This window comes from Columba livia, chromosome 8 (assembly GCF_036013475.1).
Source record: "Columba livia isolate bColLiv1 breed racing homer chromosome 8, bColLiv1.pat.W.v2, whole genome shotgun sequence".
Lineage (NCBI taxonomy): Eukaryota > Metazoa > Chordata > Aves > Columbiformes > Columbidae > Columba > Columba livia.
In genome coordinates this window covers 30,345,138-30,352,097 of record NC_088609.1, presented here as the reverse complement: position 1 = coordinate 30,352,097, position 6,960 = coordinate 30,345,138, and the positions used below count along the sequence as shown (strand labels likewise).

At 42.2% G+C, this 6,960-nt stretch overlaps 1 protein-coding gene across 12 annotated transcripts in view; it reads left to right on the top strand.

Moving 5' to 3' along the window:
• The first annotated feature begins 36 nt into the window (after positions 1-36).
• The window catches only part of RC3H1 (ring finger and CCCH-type domains 1), a 62,998-nt gene continuing 56,074 nt past the window's right edge, over positions 37-6,960 (top strand). For 9 of the 12 annotated variants that reach the window (XM_065071322.1, XM_065071320.1, XM_005507926.4 and 6 more), the window contains exon 1: positions 38-241. The gene's annotated coding sequence lies outside the window, so the exon portion shown is untranslated. Of the gene's footprint in view, positions 242-6,960 lie in introns of all 12 variants that reach the window. The other 3 variants (XM_021295128.2, XM_021295129.2, XM_021295127.2) reach the window with 1 other exon arrangement.

Sequence of the window (6,960 nt, the reverse complement as noted above, 5' to 3'; positions counted from 1 at the left end):
GCAGGGCGGGCGCAGGAAGGGGCGGGCGGCAGCGGTGCAGGAGGTAGGCGGTGCGGGGAGGAGAGCAGAGGCAGCCGGCGCACAAGATGGCCGCTGCTGCAGCCGCGGCGGCCGAGGGGCGGCAGGCGGCGGTGGGGGAGCCCCGGGGCCCGCGGGTGCTGGAGGAGCAGGGCGCTGTGGCCGCCCCCGTGTGTCGCAGCTGAGGGGGCCGGTGGCCGCTGCGGGGAGCCCGGCCCGTGTGGTGAGTGCGCTGTCTGCTCTGCCTCCCGCTGCCTGGCTGGGCTGCGGGGAACAATGGCGCTGGGCTCGGGGGCGCTGGCAGGAGGGCTCCGCTGCCCTTCCCGGGGATGGTGAGCGGGGGGGGCGGGCGCTGCTGTCGCCAGTGAGGCCTGTGCCGCTGCCGGCCTCGCTAGGCCTCAGGCTGCTGCCGGGACTCGATTTCCGAGCTCCCCGGAGGGAGGGAGCTGCGGAGGCCCCGCGCCCGGTGCAGGAGAGGCGGAGGGGGCGGGCAGGGCCCGGCGGGTGGCGAGCGGCGGCCTCGGCGGAGCGGGGACAGGCGGCTTTTGTGTGCGGCCTGCGCCTGCTGTTGTTTTTCCAGGGGCTCTGCGTGCTCGGAAAGAAGAGAAAACTCATCCTTGCGTCGCACTCGGCACAATTCAACCAGCAACGCGGGGGGCAATATGATTATTTCCCGCGGTCGCTGTGGGGGACACCTCTGGGTTGTCGCTCTTTTGTCTGTTGCGCCTGAGGGGAGAGTGAGGTGCCCCCGGGGAGAAACCGCGATCAAACAAAACAGCGACTCCGCTTCCTTTCACTCGCTTTTCGCCCTGGTGGTGTTTTTATCTGTTGGATAGGTGAGGTATCTCGCCGGGAGTGCGGTGTTGGTCTGGCTGCGTGTTAACGTGGTTGGGAACGTCCTGGTGTCAGTTTTTCTCCTCAAAAGCCGTTGTGAGGCCTGTGCCGTTTAAAAACGGGGAACTGATGCTGTTTTGTTTTGTTTTGTTTTTCTTTCCCTAGGAACTGCGGGTTTTTCATTTTCTACGAGTGTATATGGCTTTTTCCTCAGAGTAGCTCTCTTATTGTTTTAATTTCATTCAAGTACGAATGAAAAATCGTGATTTTCTCCAGTGGTTGACGTTTTCTGTGTGTTTTTACTATATTGAAAATTGCTGAAGTAAAAAAAAAAAAACAAAACAACAACAAAGAAACGCAGGCAAAACCGATTAAAAGGTCCAGTGTAACCTGGAGTATTGCAGAGCTTCTTTAATCATTGTGACTGGTGTACCAATGTTATCCTCTAATGGCTCTGCTTGCAAAGAAATGCACTTGTTAAATTCAGCATGTATACTCTGTTTGCATCTTGGAGGAATAGAGTTGTTAGATAACATAGAAATACTATGAAGCAGAAATTAGTATGTTCCTAAACTTAGCTTTTTTGCCTCCTTCAGGCTTACAAGGATGTGAAGGGTGTTGGTTTTTTAATCGACTGTAAATGTCTGTATTTCTGTGTTTGAAGTCAATGAAGCTAAAAAGACTTCATAGTTGTATAAATAAGCCAACGCTCCTAGGAGGAGTGTGTGCCCGATGGATGGTTTCTGAGCTTTACCACTAGCACTATGGCTTTCTTCAGTCCATTAATACACGGTGTTGATATGAAATGACGGTTGCCATTGACATAAATAGAAGCAGACGTTATCAATTAGGCACCTTGTATTTTCCCCGCAATAGCTCATTTCTTTACCTTCCTGTCCTACGAAAAGGTTCTGTCAAAGCAGACAGCTTGACAGGCTGTTCTGAGGGAGATTGAGAAATGTTGGTGCCATCAGTGCGGTCTGTTTTTAACAACCAAAGGGTTGAGTGTTGAGCTTGTCAATCACTTCTGAGCAGCACTGACCTTAATGGGGAGAAGTTACTTGTATGTTTTCTGGTGTGGTGGGTGTTGTTTGTTTTGGGTTTGCTTTATGTTTTTGTCAGCTTTGTATCCAAAGTAGTTAAATTTAAAGCAAAATATTTCTGCATCTTACAATGAGACTACTGCATGCTGCTAATGGTTTTAAAAATCAATGTTTCACTGAACAAATGAAGTTGTAAATTTAGAAATTGCATATGTTAATATGTCAGAGTTTAACTTGTATCTTAGGGCATGTATATTATTATATAAAGGTGGTCATGCTAAAGCAGATGAACAGCAGTTAATAGGATTGCTTTCTGCTCTGTTGCCAGCGATTGACCAGCAATCTGGGCAGAAACCATTATCAATTTTGTTGAATTAAGCATTGCAGAAGCTGAGATTCTGTGAGTGTATATATTAAAATATTGACTTAATTGCTTTATATGTGGTTCAGAGATCTTGGGTGGTGCTGATGGCACTTGCCTCTGATGATGATGGCAAAGACTGACATCTCTTTTTAATTAGGGTCTATATCTCATAACTAACCAGTGCTGTAAAATGATGTTTCATGGTACTTAGGGAACTGACCTTTCCCATTGTGTAATATGAATTAATATGTATTAATTTGAAGGATAATTACTTTTTTAATTCCACCCAAGAAATCATATGGTTTACATGCTGGATACTTGGAAGAAATGTTTCATCCACTTGAGAACTTGTGGAATTGTAGCTTTCAAACAGTATTAATTGTAAAGCTGAACTAGAAGGAAAGAACTCACCTGCATTTAGGTTCCCAAACATCTTGAGGCTCTCAAAATAGCTACGAAGCAGTGAGTGTAAGGTACCTTTTAGGCAGATGACCCTTTAGAAAGCTTTTTAATTTTTTGCAAAGCCTGCTGCTTGTTTAAAATTTTTTTCTCCAGTGAACTCACTGAATGATTTTGCAGATGAAACTCTGTGTGGTTTTATGGTTCTTTTTCCTGTGCCCAGTAAATCAGGTGGCTGTTTGCTGGAGCATCCCAACTAATATTGGCTGTTAAGCCAAAAAAATTCTAACTCAGAGCGTGTAAGAGATAATGCATAGAGAAAATTGTAGTTGGAAGTTATTGCCTTGGACAGTACTTGGTAATGAATATGAAACCATTATTGTACAGGAATAAAGAAGAAATGTGCTTCTGTTGTGAAAGATCATTCTATAAACATCCTGCACCAGCTGAAGTTTCAGTGTGACCTTCAAGATTCTGTGTAGGTTATATTACAGTAATGCAGTCTGAAGTCTGTGAACTTGTGATAACTGAGAAAGAAAGCCACAAATATTTACTTACGTTGTGTTTCTTTCCTTTCTGTGCAGATATTCCACAGTGCGTACTGAATTAGGTGCAGTTCCCATCACTTAGTTTGACCACTTGTTTTTCTCAAGAAGTGTCTCTTTTGATGGTTATCTTTTGCATCGGTTTCGTTTTCTTGGTTACCAGTACAGTAAAAGTTGAAATGGTATTAAATTTCAAAGGGCTAGCTGATTTCTAATGAGGTTTTTTTTATTTGTGGAAATGCGTAATGGGCAAGAAAGTGTAAAAATTCTGTCAGTTTATTGTAATTCTTTTTTTTTTTCCCCCCCATGATCTAAAAAGACTTTCTGGTTAGAGTGCTAGGGGAAATAGCTTTCCTGTTACTGCATGGTAGCAACTTGTTGTGTGCTACTAGGAGAAGGGGGCTTTTGTGGTAGAAATATCCAGATTTTGAAATAATTTATTGCAAATTTATGTTGTCAGCAGGAGTACCAGTTGTACACTGTTCTGTGTTGGAATTTGTAGAGTGTGTTTCATGGTAATGTGATGGGTGTCCCCCGACCCCCTTTTGAGATTTCTTTCCATCACAGTGAGAAGGAAGGCACCTGTGGTATAGAACATCTTTTGGCAGGTAGAGATGGCTTATTATTTATATCAGCCACATATTGCAGAACTCTTACATAGACAGACTTTTTATAGTTGCAGTAAGACTGGCAGAATAACCACGAGTATTACTGTTTCCTTTGACAAGGCAGCTCTTGGCTCTGGCTTAAGCTTGAACTTGGTGTGAGGGAGACACTGTTGCATTGTGCAGATGAAAAATGGGATGTTGTCTAATTAGCAGCATCTCCTGAGCACCAGCCATTGACATTTGGAAAACCAGAAGATTTTTAATGTTAATTCACAGAGAAAAAAGGACCTGGACAGCCTTTGCAGACTTCCATGTAAGAGCTTCTCCTCAGCATGCATTTTAAAAAATATAATAAAATCAGGAAACGTAAGGGTGACATGTGGAATAATACAGAAAATCTCTTTATCATTTCATTGTGTGCCTTTACCTACTACAATGTTAGCCACATTTAAAAAAGAGGAGTTATTAGGAACATGGAGAAAAAAATCTTCGTATGAGAGATGATTGGGAGGAAGAGAGAGGAGGCAAGGCAAAAGGATTTTGACAGAAAGTAATTCAAATTTTCCTGTTTTGCAACACAAGAAATAGAGGATATGCAGTTAAACTGAAAAATAGCGCAAGTGTGGCTGAAGAAAGGTACAGATTGTTCATGTGTTTCATATAGATTGTGGCAGAGGTTGCTGTGTAATTTGAGACAAAGAACACAAAAAAGAGTATTTGTGTTAGTCTAGTAATACTGTGGTTAAGGGGAGTCTTGAGTTCAGTGTTACAAAAGCTGGAGTGTCTATTGACAGTTATTCATTCCAACCTCGAAGTCACTAAAGTAGCCGTAAGTGACGTTCTTGCTGTATACATTGCTCTCCCTACTGATTTATTGCAAAAAGTCTTGCAAACCCACTTTTTTTAATCCTTCACATAAAGCATTATTTCTCAATCGCACAAACATTTGGAGTAAATCTGAGACTACTGTAGTAGGACTGCCCTTCAGCTACAAGACAGCTGAAGAAACAAGGTGTATGGAGTCGCTGAAGTACCTGAAATGTGCTGGTCTGGGAGAATCTGGATCTTGCAGGTGGCTCCTGACTTCTTTTGGTTTGTGGGTTTTTTTGTTTTAACAAGGAAAGCCCGGTCTGTCTCCTCCCTCTACTATGCCAGTTGAATAGGTGTTTTTTAAATTATGTCATTAGCTCCTGTTTCAAAGCAGGCTGTTAACATGGAATCCGGGCATTCCAGAAGTTATTTTTCAGGATGCTTCCGTGTTTATCAGACCCTGTTAGGAGAAGCTTTGAAGATTCAGGTATGGTTGTTTTTAAATCTGTTCATAATCAAATTCTGGTGGATCAGCTGACGGAGCAGCAGTGCTTGTAGCCTGGTTCTAAAGATCTTCACAGAACTTCCACCTGAAATAGTTTCTCGCAGTTACTTCAGTTCAGATGGTGAGCAAGTTGGAAGGTTTTTCAGTTGCAACTTTGGACTTCCCTACTGTTTCGAAAGGAGAGTTGTACTAGAGTAGCAGGAATCTTGTCCTGTTATTACACATTGGAGGTCGTCAGGGGCCTGCAGCTCATTTTTTTCGATAAATTGTGCCAGGCAGCGTTGGTCTTCAACTCAAACTTTTGGGCGAGAAGAGCGAGGTTCAGTGAAGGTATTACAAAGTGAATTAATTGAAATCCATGCTGAGGGGGGTGGTTTTAATTACCTGTGTATTAATAAACCGGTTTTTGTGGAACACTCCCAGTGTTCGGTAGCCTTTAACTTTCTCTGTGCTTTGATTTTAGAGTAAACAATATTCATACTGACTTAGCACTCTTTTTATAGTAGTTGAATGGGTAACTCTTCCATGTTTTACTACAGTGACTGTATAATATAAATACCCTTCAGAAGCGAAATAAAACTCTTACTATTGACTTATTTTTCTTGTCACATTTTTTCAGCTTGTTCTCCCTCTGCCCCTTTTTGTTATCAGTTTGGAATGGAAGTCCTTCAGGTACTATTTGATGTTTGGAGCTGTACAAACAAATGAAAGTGTTAAGACTTCCTTATCCAGTGTTTGTGTCTGATCAATCTGGTACTTGGAGAACAGCAAGACCACAGCGGTTTGTGCCCTTTATTTTTAATTGTGTACCAAGATGGAAGAACCAAAGGAGAGACCTTGAAAGTAATGTCAACTGAATTTGAAAGAAATAGTAGAAGGTGACTTTGATTAGCTTAAGTGACATTCTGAAATTGTGGCGTAATGCATCAACATTATTTTATGACCATTAGTAATTCTGGCAGTTATGCCAGCCTAATGATAGTTGAATATTATGTTTCTGAGGTTAAGGTATTCTCTGGGAAGCTCGGTAGAAAGTTTTCCGCTGCCTTTATAAGCGAACATTGTGCTAATGAAATCTTGACAAATCTGCTCATGCTTATGAGTCCTGTGAAGCAATCATTTCTGTCCGTGTTGTTTCACAATTTGAAATTCCTGTTCCTTTTGCAAAAATCAAGCCTGGTTTTTGTGCCACAGTGAAGTGCTTCAAGTGGTTTGAGGAGACACAGAACTGCAAAATGTTGTCCTTCTTCAGGTAGGAGGAGAAAGAGTAGGAGTGTATGTGAACTGTGAAGCAAACCTCAGCCTTCCCTTCTATCAATGAAAACATTTCCCAGTAGTGTATGGTGTATTCTCTAGCTTGGTTAGACAGGTATTTCTTGAGCTCTTCCACAGCAATTAACAAGTCTGGTTTACATGGCATTTGGGCAATTTTTTTAGACATGTCTGAGGAGCTCAGGGGTTTATGTGTAAGATGCCAAATTGGCAGAGTATCCTGTTGTACACAAGAGAACCAATGAATCAGATTGAAAAGATCTTGATAAATAGTTGTTTTTTATAGTACTGAGATTGTCATTGGTCACCTGCATTGTTACTAGTTGTGTGGGTAGACATTAAAACTGAAAAATTGTTGGAAGCTGAAAAATGACTAGCTCTTAATTTAGCAGCTCCAGAAGGACAGTAATTCTTAGTTTTACTTGCTCGGTAAGGAGAATATGGATTTTGTTTCAAAAATAGATCAGAAATTACTAAAGCAATTACAAAGAAAATACCACTGTAGCATGCATCCTTCCAGTCTTGAAGTGACTTTTCTGTAAAAAGTCTTTGTTTCTTTGCT